Raw genomic sequence first — 15468 nt, 5'->3', positions numbered from 1 at the left:
GCTGAATCTACTGAAGTCCGTACTGTCACCGACTGGACAGACCGTCTGGTGGAGTCTATCCAGGCGAACAGCAAATTTACTAAAAAGATCCCTACGGCACCGCAGGTTGATCCGCATCTATCTCATCTATGGGAGGCCCGACAGAGACTTCCCTATTGAAAAATCTCGTATATATGTGTTAAATGTGTCTCATATATACGCAATTATTGGATATGTGTCCACATATATGGTCGTATGAATACGTGCTCGTATGGCATACGCGTTCTCTCCACGTATGGCGAAACACATATATACGGGTGATACGTGCCTCATATATACACTATTGGATACGTGTCACTCCGGTCCCTCGTATACCTTCGTACAGATACGAGGGCCTCGACTTGGGGATACAATGGCCTTGCAACACGTACTCTGGTGTAGTTAATACCTCTGAATATGTAGGCTACCCGAATGAACTTGCAACCCTTCAGTGCAGCAAATGCTGCATCCCAGCACTAAATACCAGGCTACAGTCAATGAAATAATTTTTCTTGCTGCCTTTATTTTATCATTTTTATCTGACTACAGCCATTCACTACAGGGGCAGGTGCAGGCGATGATTACTTGATGTCCCTCAGCATGTCCGCCAGGTAGCAATTCAACTGCTCTGCGCATTTTCTCATCCTCGGCAGCTTGTGCAGCTTTGATGTATGCATCAAATGCATCTGAAAGAGTATTAATCATGACAAAATTGAAGACATGCAGGTGCTGTAAAATAAAGGTATTTAAGTCATGCACACTTAAATAAACAAATGCCTTTGTCAGTCTGGAAATGTACCTAAATAAGAGGCTTACTGCCCACAGATGCTAGTTTTTCTGAGCTCATCCGAGGCTTCTGCATGCCACCAGCCTTAAGCGATTGCCGGCATACTGAGCCGGTGATGCTCCTTCCCTGAATGCTCTTTCCCCTAAGGCTCTTCGGGGAAGGAGCATCACCAGGAAGGAGCGTCACTTTTGTGGAGAACCCCACAAAAGTTTTGTGGCGTCCTTGCAAAACAGGAAGTCTCGACCTTGGGAAAGAAGCCAGCGCCACCGCTCTGCACTGACAATTTCCGCTCCCGAGGTGGATCTGCAATAAAACAGCTGCACATATGCTTTGTATAAAGCCCTATAACAGATTGGGGAGAGAAGTATTTGCCACATTAAAACTGCTAAAATCCTATTCCTCAGGACTCCTATATGTAACATTAAGAAAATGGCAGTTTTCCTTGCAAACGCTACTAATGATAAAACATGACACATCGCTCTCTTCTTCGGAGTGAGCAGCACGATGGGCCACCAGGTCACGTTTATGTGCAATCATATAAGCTGCCTTTGACAACATAGATGAGCCTTTTTATCTTTACTTCAGGCTCCACTGCACCCTGGCAACAGTAATGCTGCCAAATATTCGGAAACACAGAACGAACAGATGAAAGATTATGAATATTTAAAACACAGCAATTAAATCTTAGCACAAGAGGCTGTGCTAATTAAAACATGAAAGGTGAAAGGTTGTGGTCATGGCTTAGTGATCTAAGAGTTCATTAAGCAAAGCTGCCCTGAGCTGTCACAGGTTCAAATTGTGCCTGGGGCTCCTGCGCAGGCAATTTTTTTCCGCTCCACGCCATTTGGATGGAAAATTCCACGTGTCCGAGAGGTGTGCACTGATCCTCAGCCCTATACGTTTCCACAGTTTCTAGATTGTTTGCCTGCAGTTACCAAGAACGAGAGCTAAAAGCATTTCAAGCTTACAAACTAGTTCTAAATATGAGAAGCCATCGTACCTGGCCATTGACCTCAGCAAGAACACCTGGATTCCATGGTGCAGCAGGACCCATGCTAGTGGAAGCCTGGAAAGTGTGCAAAGTGTTCGCATTTGCAACAAGAGTAATGTACAGTGTCGGTGAAGTCTTAAGGCCAAAGGCTTTTCGCTTCAGCCGCATAGCAGAGCCATTACAGCAATATTAAAGACCAAGTGACCTTGAAGTGCTAGCAGGTTTCTTCTTGCGATACAGAAGCTTCCTGCTTGACTACAGTTTTGAATGATCCGCTACATGAATTATTCTAGGAACATTGATTTCACTGCAGCTGAATGCTGTAGCCTTAACACTTTCGACCTAGACTGTACATGGTACATTAAAGGGACAGTGAGGAGAACTCAATCAAATTTCTTTTGTAAGCAAAATCTGATAGTTCAGCATTTCATGGCTTTGTTGCCGCTTGTCCGAGAGCGAAAGATGCATTTATTTCAAAGAAATTTGCATTCGAAGTTGAAAAAGTTTTTCCCGCCACTCCGATTCAAACTCGGGAACTCTTATGACATCACGGCGCACTTTTATGACGTTACAGGACGCAGTGACAAGAAACATGACGTAAACGCAGACTCCGTGATTTCTCGCGGCTAGCGGTGCGGTCTAGCAGCAGTCAAAATGAAAGCTACCGCCGCCACACGTTGAAGGCATCTATCGAGGGTCGCTACCATTGCTTCGTTTATGTTTGCACCAGCATCTTGCCAGCGTTACGATGGATCCCGTTCCCGAGCCCGATGACAAAGTTCTCGCAAAAACTCCGGCCTGCATTTCAGCGACCTCTGCCCCACAGAACGTGCGATGCCTTTGAGGGAGCACGGTTAGTTAGGCGCTGGCGGGTCATTCCCCCTTCCGCCATGAGCAGCCGTTGCAAATTAAATATCATAACCCCAGTGCGGGGAGTCGCGAGGGGCCAGGACAAGGTCAGTGCGTCACGCCCATCGGAGGCTGGCCGGGGCTTTGGGGTCAACAGATTGTGATTCCTTGAACGGCGCGGTTGCACGGTGCAGAAGACGGCGTCCAGGTCTCCCACGGTTGCAAGGGCGAGGTTATTTATTTTTTTGCCACAAAAACGGATGGGTACTCAAGGGCGCTCTCATTTAAAGTAGGCAGCTTGAAAGTAAGGCCGACGCTTCAACGGCTTCTCCGCATTTCCGGAGGTACAGGGTCCACTGGATCGGGTTCTCTCGCCCACTTGCATGTACCTTCAGATGTGTACTGTGAATGGATTAAATTAGCCGAGAGTTCGAAAAGAACAGCACCGCTTAACGACCGAAGCTATTGAATGATGTCACAACGCGCACCTCGCCGCGGAACCGTATCAGTCTGGTCTGGCTGGCACAGCTGGCGCACTCGGCGCGAAATAGAGACATGCTCTAAGTCTCCGCCAATGTGGTCAGAGTGCGCCTAAGCTGTCGAACGCGTCACCGGTCAAGCGCAGTTGGAGTATAGAGGGTCTCGCTTTGGCCGACGTGACGTTGGTGTGCAGTGCGCGCGCATGCGTTACGCCAGGCTATAAACGCGCATTAAAGGGACACTGAGGAGAAATTGAGGTTGCCTTGTATCGATAGAATACAAGCTCCTGATCACAAAAACGCAACTCTTACAGAAAACAAAGCTCTTGTAAGGTAGAAAATAGCAAGGACCAAAACACAGGTATCGCCGCCACAGGGCAATCTCGCAAGTACAAGCGTGATGACGTCATAGGACAAGAGACGCCACCTTGGAGGAATGTTCCTTTTTACATGGAAGCTGCTAAATCTCTGAGGCTGAGGAAAGAAGGTTAAGTAAATTTTGTTTTAAAACCGATAGCGCACTTTTATCACACCAGGAACACAGACAAAAGACAACCTGAATGTTGGAAGCAAAGAAAACCAATGCTTGGGGGCGCCACAGGCAGCCACGAGAGTTTCGATTTGTTATGGCGCTTCGCGTCTATGAGCTTTGCGTGCCCCGAGGTTTTGTTTTTGACGCACCTCTATTTACAAGTGCCGAACAGCAGAGGAACTCCAAGTGCCGCTTCAAGTGCTAGTTAACCTTTGAAGGAGCCTGTTAAGGCTGGTCAAATGATCGCCACGGTCGATGAAAAACTATCATGGCACGATGGTCGGTGATCGTACAAGGCAGTTCGCAGTATAAAGAGCACTTGTGTCTTCACATGCTCGCCCGGCGAAACATTCTTGGCTGTGCCAGTCAACTTCAAACTACTTAACGGAAATCATTTATTAGGGACGGGAGACAAGGTACAAGGTAGTTAAAAAAAATTGATGGCCTAGCTGTGTTAGGCCAGGATATACGTAGCGAAAGCGCGGAGACTTCTGCATCGGAAGAGCGCAATCACTAGATGCGCCTTTTTTCATAGTTAAATCTTGAGCCGTCGTGGCGGAGTGGTAGAGTCTCCGCCTAATACTACAAAGGCCCTTGTTCGATTCTGAGCCTCGGCACAGGTTTTTTTTTTTTTAGTGAGTGGGCGGGGAGTTTCAGTGGCTACCATAGGTGCCGCCACTGAATACGTTGGTTAGCTGTTAAGCGCAGGCTCTGTTAAGGTGCGTTTACACTCCGGAGTAATGCACGCGCGCGCTGCATGGCGACGTCACATCGGCCAAACCGAGACCCTCTATGCTCCAACTGTGCTTGACCGCCAACGCGTTCGGCAGTTTCGGCGCACTCTGACCGCACTGGCGGAGACTTTAGGCATGTCTCTATTTTGCGGAGGTGCGCCAGCCACTGCCGGCCCGGCCAGACCGATTCAGCTCTGCGGCGAGGTACGTGTTGTGACGTCATTCAATAGCTTCGGCAGTTGGACGCAGCTATTGTTTTCGAGCTCTCGGCTAATTTAATCCATTCACAGTACACATCTGAAGGTACATGCAAGTGGGCGAGAGAGCCCGATCCAGTAGACCCCGTACCGCCGGAAACGCGCGGAAGCCGATGAAGCGTGGGCTTTACTTTCAAGCCGCCAACTTTAAACGCAAGCGCCCTTGAGTATCCATCCGTTTTTTTTTGGCAAAAAATAAATAAATAACCTGGCCCTTGCAACTGTGGGAGACCTTGATGCCGCCTGCTGCACCGTGCAACCGCGCCGTTCAAGGAATCGCAATCCGTTCGCCCCTAAGCCCCGGCCAGCCTCCAATGGGCGCGACTCACCGACCTTGTCCTGGCCCCTTGTGACTCCCCGCACTGGGGTTATGATATGATTTGCAACGGCTGCTCATGGCGGAAGGGGGAAACAACCCGCCGGCACCTAACCTAACCGAGCTCCCTCAAAAGCATCGCACGCTCTGTGGGGCTGAGGTCGCTGAAATGCAGGCCGGAGTTTTTGCGAGAACTTCGTCGTCAGGTTCGGGAACGGGATCGATCATAACGCAGACAAGACGCCGGTGCAAACGTAAACGAAGCGACAGTAGCGAACCCCGATAGATGCCTTCAACGTGCGGCGGCAGTAGCTTTCATTTCGGCTGGTAGACCACACTGCTAGCCGCGAGAAATCACGTCTGCGCGTACGTCACGTTTCACGTCACTGCGTCCTGTAGCGTCATAAGAGTGCGCCGTGATGTCATAAAGTTCCCGAGTTTGAATCGGAGTGGCAAGAAAAACTTTTTCAACTTTGAATCCAAATTTCTTTGAAATAAATGCATCTTTCACTCCCGGACAGGCGGCAACAATGCCTTGAAATGCCGAACTATCAGATTTTGCTAACAAAAATAATTTGATAGAGTTCTCCTAACTGCCCCTTTAACAGAGCCTGCGCTTATCCGCTAACCAACGTATTCGGTGGCGGCATCTATGCGTGCCACTGAAACCCCCCACCCACTCACTGAATAAAAAAAAAAACCTGTGCCGAGGCTCGGAATCGAACCAGGGCCATTGTAGTTTGAGGCGGACTCTACCACTCCGCCACGACGGTTCAAGATTTAACCATGAATAAAGGCGCATCTAGTGAGTGCAATCTTCCGCTGCAGAAGTCTCCGCGCTTTCGCTACGTATATCCTGGCCTAACACAGCTAGGCCATCAATTTTTTTTAACTGCCTTGTACCTTGTCTCCCGTCCCTAATAAATGATTTCCATTAAGTAGTTTGAAGTTGACTGGCACAGCCGGGAATGTTTCGCCAAGCGAGCGTACGACGACACAAGTGCTCTTTATACTGCTAACTGCCTTGTATGATCACCGACCATCGTGCCATCATGGTTTTTCATCGACCGCGGCAATCACCTAACCAGCCTTAACAGGCTCCTTCAAAGGTTAACTAGCACTTGAAGCGGCACAGAGTTCCTCTGCTGTTCGGCACTTGTAAATCGAGACGCGTTAAAAACAAAACCATGAGGCACACAAAGCTCATAGACGCGAAGCGCCATAACAAGTCGAAACTTTCTTGGCCGCCTGTGGAGCCGCCAAGCATCGGCTTTTTTTGCTTCCAACATTCAGGTTGTCTTTTGTCTGTCTTCCTTGTGTGATAAAAGTGCACTATCGGTTTTAAGACAAAACTTACTTCAATATTGAACCGCGCAACCTTCTTTTGTCAGCCTCAGATTCGCAGCTTCATGTAGGAAGGAAAATTCCTACAACGTGGCGTCTCTTGTCCAATGACGTTATCACGCTTGTACTTGCGAGATTGCCCTGTGGCGGCGATACCTGTATTTTGGTTCTTGCTATTTTCTACTTTACAAGAGCTTTGTTTTTCAGTAAGAGTTGCGTTTTTGTGATCAGGAGCTTATATATTCTATCGATACAAGCCAACTTCAATTTCTCCTCAGTGTTCCTTTAATTGGCATCTCCAGGAGATTTTAAAGCACTTTGAGTTTACTATCACATTACACTTCTTGAACTTTGTCTGAGTTGCAAGAAATAATTCTGCAAAATAATGAAATGTCAACAACTAGAACACAAACAAAAACTGCATTTCGACCACAAAGCCATCGCTAAGCAATACTGCTCCGAGCTGCCACAGGTTAAAATTGTGCCTAGGGCTACTCTGCAGGCAATTTTTTTTCTGCTTCATATTATTCGGACAGAAAATTTCCCATTTCCGAGAGGTGTGCACTGATGCTCATCCCCATGTTTCCGGTTTCTAGATTGTTTGCCTGCATTTATCAAGGATGAGACCTAAAAGCATTTCAAGCTTACAAAATCATTCTTGTAAGATCGACAATTGGGCTTTGATGCCCCAGCGCCCCGTGCTGAAGAAGGAGCAAAACACAGGCAAAGACGAGGCTGACAAAGTTCAGTTTGGCACACAGAAAACGCTTGGCTACCGAGGTGCGCTGTACTAGCAAAGATTGTGGCCGTCGACACTTCTTGTTAGCACTGCGCACCCAGCCCCTCCACAAGTGTAAAGACGCAAATCAAACAAGAAGTGTGGACGGCCACAATCTTTGTTAGCACGGCGCACCCCGGTAGCCAAGCGTTCCTGAGCACCAAACTGAACTTTGTCAGCCTCGTCTTCCGTCTGTGTTTTGCTCCTTTATCAGCACTGGCCGATGGGGCATCAAAGCCCACTTGTCTTACATTCTAAATATGCGACACCTTCATACCTGGCTGCTGACCTCAGCAAGATATCCGGGTTCTGTGGTGCAGCAGGATCCATGCTAGTGGAAGACTGCAAAGTATGAAAAGTGTTCATATTTGCTACAAAAGAAAAATGTACAAGGTAAATTAAACGGCAACTTCAGAGGATTTTCAAACATATTCTGTTTACTATCACATTACACTTCTTGAGCCTGGTCAGAGTCCCGAGAAATAATTTTTCCAAATAAGGAGCAAAGAAATAATGAAATACCATTAACTAGAACACAAAAAAACTTGATTTCAATCAACAGATCAAAATATGATGTTAAAGGGTTTTACTGGCAACACTGGTGACTCACATTCTGTAATGCACCAACTAGCTATAAAGGAGTATAAACACCCATCTTTTGGGTGTGTGTTTTTGCTTTCTAATGAGGCATCAGGCATTATTATCCATGGATTACCTTGTGGTATTCTCCTATTCTCAAGTCTAGCAAGAGAACAGCAGTTCACAATTGGTAGCGAGGTAAGGGAAAAGGTAAAGGAATACGTTTATTTAAGGCAGGTATCAATAGTGACAACTGATCCGGATCATGAGGGAATAACTAGAAGGATAAGATTGCGATGGAACGCATATGGCAGGGTCTCTCAGGTCATGAATGGCAGTTTACCAATATCCCTCAAGAGAAATGTGTACAACAGCTGCATCTTACCAGTACCCACCTATGGGGCAGAAACGTGGAGGCTAACAAAAAGGGTTCAGCTTAAGCTGAGGACAACGCAGTGAGCCACGGAAAGAAAAATGATAGGCGTAACGTTAAAGCAGTATAACACCTACCGTTTGGGTGCGTGCTTTCTTGCTTGTAATGATGCATAAGGCATTATTATACATGGAGTAGCAGCTAGTAATCTCTTACGACCGCTTAATAATTTATAATAGCATTTATTTTTCGTCCAGTTTCGGCTTCAACACTTGAACAAGGACAGTGACGTCAATGTGTGCTTACACGTCACGAGACATGAAAAAACAGCAATATAATCTCTGCTTGCACATTTGTTGTCATTCCAGCAATTGAGGAAGGCTGATTTCAACACTGCAGTAAATTAGAACAATGAAGCAGCGATTCTATGGACATTTTTCCATGGCTCACGTGAAGGAAAAGCCCTCTTTGACGTCAGAGCCATCGTTCGGCAGTTCCAAAACTGAAACAGCATGCCAGAAAAAAACAATTATAAATTATTTAGCGGTCGTAGGCAAACATCACATGGTGATTCATGCCTAGTAGCGTCTTCTGCATCATTGAAGAAAAGAAAACATGCCACCAAAATTAGGTGTCTATACACCTTTAAGAGACCGGAAGCAGGAAGAGTGGTTGAGGGAACACACGCGGGTTAATGACATCCTTGCCAAAATCAAGAGGAAGAAATTGGCTTGAGCGGGGAATGTAATGCGAAGGTAAGATAGCTGTTGGTCCCTAAGGGATTCCAAGAGAAAGAAAACATAGCAGGGGGCGGCAGAAGGTTAGGTGGGCGTATGAAATTGAGAAGTTTGCAGGCATAAGGTGGGCGCAGCTGGCAAGACATGGTTAATTGGAGAGACATGGGAGAGGCCTTCACCCTGCATTGGGTGTAATCAGGCTGATGATGAAGATTCTCCCATGACTACTAAATAATTTATAACCGAATTTCTTTCTCGCGCCGTTTCAGTTTCAAGAGCTGAATGGGGACTATGACGTCAAAGTGAGCTTATAGGTCATGCGAGGCATGAAAAACTGCAATATAATCGGTGCTGCTACATTTGTCATTCCGACTATTGAGGAACGCTGGCTTCAACACTGTAGTGAATTAAAACGATCAAGCAGCAATTATATCGCATTTTTTCCATGCTTCACGTTACATATAACCTCTCTGATGTCACAGTCTTCACTCGGCTGTTGAAACCGAGACAGCATGGCAGAAAAATTCGATTATAAATTATTTATAGGTACCAGGCAAACACCACATGATGATTCATTCATAGCAGTGTCTTCTGAATCATTGTAGGGAAGAAAACATGCCACCAAAATAAGGTGTCTATACATCTTTAAATCTTTAAATTATCATTGGGCTTTTTCAAATTGCCGTGCTCGGAGAGCCTGTTCGCTGCCAGAAAATTCACTCCTGACAGGAAGGTGCATCATGCTCACATGAACTAGTCGCCGCCAGAACCAGCCTGCTGGCAATCATGGCGCCAAGGCCGTCCATGGATCACGGAAGGCGAGTGCCCTCTGCTGCTTTGCTTGCTGTTGCGTCTCATTGCTCGCATGCGTACGGTAGAAATCTGATCCTTGGGAGCGAAAGAAAGGACGTTAGTTATTCAGGGCAGCCGCGGACTCTTGCACTCAGATGCACACATCGGCGGCAACAACGCAAGTATATGTCCTTCAGTGCGTTGTGTGCTGTCGTGAAGTCTGCATGTAAGCTTCGAGATATCCTCAAAAGCATATGTGACGGGCAGTCGCACTCTAAAGACTTGCATTTGACACCACATAGGAGGGCTAATTGGACAGTGTTAATTGGAAAGACATGGGTGAGGCTTTTGCCCTGTAGGTGTAGTGAGGCTGATGATGAGGAGGAGGGAAAAACTGCGGATGCACTGCTCAAACAACATGCTGTAGTCTCAGATTATTGCATATTTGTTAACCACACACTAATTTACTTGGCCGCCAATGATCGACCCTGCCTATACTGACTCTGCTGTGGTAGTTGCAATTTCTGTTTGTGAACTAATTCCTGTGGGCTGTAAGCAGAAAACAATCAGGATATGTTCCACTCAACTGTAGTCTGCCGTCCTCCAGCTGTTAATATTGCTGCCAGCAAGTAATGCACGCATTATTTTGACAAGCGTGCATATCAGCTGGTTGAACATTTTTCTGAAGTGCGTGCACTGTACAAATTTAGCTGCACGTCGTGTGTGTATGCTATCGCTTTTACTGCAGAGCTAGCACTAGAATGAAAGGCATTACAATCTGGCCTTGCATGTCGGCCCCGCACTGTGTGTGCAGGCATGATGATCCACACTGGGAAATTTTTCTTTTTGATGAGTCAAATGCAAGGTGAAGTATGCATACGGTATTTCTCAGGTATTTTAAGCACTTGTGGCAGAAGACCCGAGCGCCAAGCTTTATGGCAACAACCGAATCGGCACACGCAAGGTTATGCTTCATCTTCAGCTGTGAAATGAAAATGACCTCCGTAGAGAATAAAAATTTTGGACAACAAATTTGGCAGAGCACACATGCACGCCAGCCGGCAGCCACTACTTAAAGTGCCCCGACCACCCTTTGGCTGAAAATGTCCTCTACCAAGGTTGTTGTGAGGCACCGTCCCCGGAACACACAACCGCAAACAATCTTTAATAAAAGACATTATATTGGAGTTACATATATGGCAAACTAGCTACTTTTCCATGCTCCTCTCCTTCCATTCCCTCTCAGAGGTTTTTCTCCCTTCCGCTTGGACCACTAGCTTTAGTCCTCTATCCCTGCTTGTTCTGTGTGGCTGCCCTTCCGTTTACAAGAGTAGACAGCACCCCTTTTGTTTGAAAGTCAAATGGGGAGCTTTTGGTGGCGTCCGCGTTGGGCCTATTATGAACGGAATGCACACCAGCCGAAGAGGATTAAGGTGCAGATCCCATCGACAGGGATGACCACGGTGGCGCAGCAACAGCAGCGGCAATTTTGACAGCGTCATCAGGTGGCCGACGACTGCACAAAATGAAAGGATGACTAGCTGGGAAGGAGCCTGTTCTTCCCACGCTCGGCTCAATTCAAATGACCTTCCCCCTTTGACTGGTTCCCTGCAAGAAGCGACCGACGATGAACAGATGACGGGAAGAGGGGAACGGTGCCTTCCAGTAATTAATCGTGTCTTGACAAGAGCCGCCCCGACCGGAGAGAGCCCACCGCAGTTGTAGCCCACAGCGCAGCACCGGTGTTTTCGATAGACACGTGAATATTAATTATCACCCCTCGTGAATAATAATTATCAGAGGCCCTATCCGTGTCTCACGTGGCCCGATTCGCTTTGGTATGCCGCATAACCGAAGAATAGCAGGGCTTATAAATTTCCAGCAATACATATATTTAACCAGTATCATGGCACTGAGAAAACAGGCCACCGAGTTGCAAGCCGAAGCTAAGACAACGTGCTGCAATGAGAGAAGTGCGCTGTCCCGCAACGCCGTTTCGGTGGGCTCGATACAAAGCTCTCTGTTGTTGAAGGCAGCCTGGCTGCTCCCCCAAACAATAAATATTTTAGACAACAATGCGAGGAGGCAATACGAAAAATGAAACTTTGACCTGACATGAAACACACAATATATGAGAGAACAAAAAACAGAACGATGCTTCCATTCCACATGCGGTTCTCTAGTGTCCTACGCAATCTTTTACAATGGTAACATTTAAGCAATATCTCTATACTACAATTCAAAGATCTGCTACAAAGCTCTCTGTTGCTGACGGGAGCCTGGCTGCTTCCCGCAACCATAAATATTTTAGACACACACAAACAGAGACGCCTGCCTGGCTCTGAAGTATGCTGCTATGTAATGTACATATTGCGACTGGTAAGCGTGCGAGTGGCAGTAGCAGAGGCATCCGCAGTAAAACTTCGCCCAGTACATACATGTATCTGTGCAACTGTTGTTGCTGGCTCAGACTTTTCAAGGTCCACTGCAGTGATTTTTCTCTTGGACACCCTCTGGATAAGCTCCGCTTTTGTTACTGGAACACAAGAAATGAGAGATAAAATAATGAAAGCGACAGCAAACACAGGGCAAGCTACGGAAACGGATCAGTTAGTGTGTCGCGTTCATTGCTTTCCAAAAATCATATGATGCGAAAAATTAGCAGATCTGAACACAGCCGATTTCCTCCTGCCTCATGCAATTACTTGAATTCATGAAAAAAATCACGATATATTATTTCGCTCAGAGTGACGCTTACGTCGAGACCTGCTACAACGCGACCACGCAGTTTTTCCCTTCTTTGGGAAGCATGCGCTGGGCTGCTGTGTGCTCGGATCGCAAGCACAGAGGAAGTGGTATCGTAAGCGTTCTGCAAGTGCTCGCAACAGTAAAAAAGCATGTGCATCGACTTTATGTAAAACGCCACCAAGCTTTGCTAAAAGCGTTAGGCTTGACTGTACACGCATCACACGTTTGGCACTTCTGAAATCTGACCAAGTAGCGAAGTAACTGCAAAACTCACCTCCAAGCTCCATTACTTGGGCGGAATAGAATGCCTTCTCATCTTTTCCGCCGCGCCAGTAGACGTCCTTTTTTTTTTTGCCAGGTCGCTAACGCCAGTCGGTGAGGCATCATGGATAGGTGTAGCGCAAAGGAAACAAGGACGACATAGAGACGTGTACGATAGCTTTTGCGCCGTCGGTCGATGTATTTCACGCACGCATAGCTCGCCGCAGCTGACGAACCCATAGTGGAAGTGTCACATGTGGCTGCAAAACACACAATCTAATAACTGTAACAACCACACACACCGACACGAGTGACGACGCAAACGTTGGACGCAAACGACCGCAGACTTGGATTGGCTTGGCGACGCGCACCGCACAGGGCACTGCATACGATGATGATGATGACCTCTTTACAAACCAGAATAATAAATACGTTTTATTCGTTCAATTTCGTCTGTTTGTTTCCTGCGGCAGAACTTGCGCCTCCGACCGTGATCTCTATACCGCTCCATGTCGCAGCCTCCTCGTGCAGCGCATCCGGCCATCCAGTTGACTGCTGATTGACCGCATGTAGTAGCAGACGACGCGGGGCTCTACACACCATGAAATACTTATAGTTGAAAAGTTACAAATACTAGTTTGAAGGGGAAATAGTTATGAGTTCCGTGTCAAGCTGTGCCACAGAGCGTTGGTCCAACATAAGCAGAACCAACTGCAGAACCAACTAGCCCCTTAAATCGGTTTTGCACCTGTGACTGCCCATGGAGTGTGAATAGGGTAGCTTAGTGTAACTCTGTGGGCTCTATCATGTATGAGCTTTATGGTACCGCTGTAACCTAAATGTTTGAAGTGTTCTGCGATTTTTCATCGCCACTGCATTAAACAAAGTAGTCGCTATGTGACAAATCGCTTTCGGTTTCGGTTTCAAAGCTGGAAGCTATAGTGGCGCGCGGTGCCTGATTGTGCTTTGCGCTTTTTACTTAGTGCTTTAAGCAGAAAGTTTTGTGTGGCTTACGACAAACAGGAAGCACGTATAAAGTCTGGGCCTAGCCGTCAGACGACGCTAGAACATTTTCAGTTTCGGTTTCGAAATATAAAAGCTCCTGTTGCACGGCTCTTGATCATAAATAACGCTGGGCCCTTCCCTGTTCTCTGCGCTGTAAACAGCAACTTCTGTGTTATCTACGATAAAATAAACACTTCTTTTAGAACTCCCCTAAATGCAGCAAGTGCTTGAAAAGTCTGTAATTGCTGCAAAAAAGTATTTTCTGGCAAGGTGCGAGGTAGATATCATAAGTACTATATTGCCACTGACCTGAAATCAGCGACTTAGGACCAGCAGAGGGGGAAATATAGATTGCTGAATAGGTAAATTGATGCACTGAAAGAATTTATGTTAAGAAATCAGAAGTGTGCAAGGTACGAGGAGGAAGAGGCTCTCAAAAATAAACTGCTAGTGTGCGCTAGAACACGGAACTGGGTAGCACAACCGCGCCCTCGATCGAGGTGCTTCGATCGAGGTGATCGAGAACCTCTATAATTATAGTTTCGCAGTGTTCTCTGGCACACCGCTGTCGCGTCCGGGTCGTGATGGCAGCGGGTGAAGGTTTGGGCTATGCTCGAGACAATTAATAATAGCCAGGGACTCCGGAACTCTTTTTTTTTTTAGTGGGAGGGCAGGACTTCGAGCTTATTTTATTTATTTTTTAATGCTCATTTACATTATATATATATATATATATATATATATATATATATATATATATATATATATATATATATATATTCATTGTTCAAAGCTTGATGCAAAGTATCACGATGCGGTGACGACACTCCAGCTGTCAGGAAGACAACGAAAAGGCTTCCAAAATTAACTGTTTAAGGGGCTGACTCACTCCCACTAAGAACTGAATTACTCGGCGGCTGCAATAGGCTTAATCATGCGTGCTCGGCGGTCATCGACCTGAATGCCATGCAGTTCTTGGTCGTGCTGAATTTAAAGCTGGCAAGGAACCTTCGAGATAGAGAACCAAAAGCAGCAAGAATCTGGAAAAATGTGGAATCATTTGCACGTGGCCATGATCAACGGCATAAGTCTGGTCGCACCTCGCATTCCAAAACAAAATGATAAAGCCGCGTGCCGGAGGTTGTGAGTGCGAACGAACAAACGGAGCAAAGATCTATGGCAATATAAAATTAATTGAAATGAGGAGCTTATAGGTGGGAAGCTGTATGCACGAGGAGTGATCAATTTCATTAAAAAACGCCTGTGCATAGTTTGTTTAAATTCTGCTAATCGTAATCATGTACGCGGTCAGGTCGATATATAGTCGATCGAATTCTGTAGGGACATGACCGGTTCAGGTTACTCATATACCAAATGTTTTACAACTGGCTACTAAGCCAAGCAGCTCATGCAGCCCCACTGTGCTTTGAATTAAGAGGTAAGAACTAATATGTGTTTCAATTTTCAGAAATCTGATCCAAGTAGAAGCAAATAGAGATTGGGGGGCACACCCCCCCTGAAAAAGTTGGGGGGGGGGGAGGCGACCTTCCCCATTTCCACCCCCCTGTTCTGTGCTTCTTGAGTATAGCCCCACCTGAACTCGGGTAGGCAGCCCTATAGGTACGTGATCGGCCCACTGGAGTGGGTATATCTCGCATATTTTATATCTGATATTGGTCGCAAAGCCGATGTCTATTGGTAAACAAGTTTAAAACATCCAAGGTGTTCTGAGAGATGTTCGATCCAGTGAAGCATTCGGTCAGGAAAGACCTTTGAAGGCAGTTCGCAGTGTATACCGGATTGTTTTTTTCCGAATATATAGCTTTCGTTGAACTATAGGAACTTTTTGGAATTCTTTTATTGACATATCTCAAATAAACCCTTCATT

The 15468-nt window shown here is 46.4% G+C and overlaps 1 long non-coding RNA gene across 1 annotated transcript; it reads right to left on the bottom strand.

Moving 5' to 3' along the window:
* Nucleotides 1–550: 550 nt before the first annotated feature.
* Nucleotides 551–12923, bottom strand: LOC144132564 (uncharacterized). The gene is made up of 6 exons (XR_013314850.1): nucleotides 12589–12923; nucleotides 12005–12102; nucleotides 9523–9662; nucleotides 7363–7427; nucleotides 1806–1871; nucleotides 551–704 (listed from the first exon to the last, which is right to left on the bottom strand). It is a non-coding gene; the product is annotated as an uncharacterized LOC144132564 (long non-coding RNA).
* Nucleotides 12924–15468: the final 2545 nt, after the last annotated feature.

This window comes from Amblyomma americanum, chromosome 5 (assembly GCF_052857255.1).
Source record: "Amblyomma americanum isolate KBUSLIRL-KWMA chromosome 5, ASM5285725v1, whole genome shotgun sequence".
Classification (NCBI taxonomy): Eukaryota; Metazoa; Arthropoda; class Arachnida; order Ixodida; family Ixodidae; genus Amblyomma; species Amblyomma americanum.
This window is presented reverse-complemented; position numbering and strand designations above follow the sequence as displayed.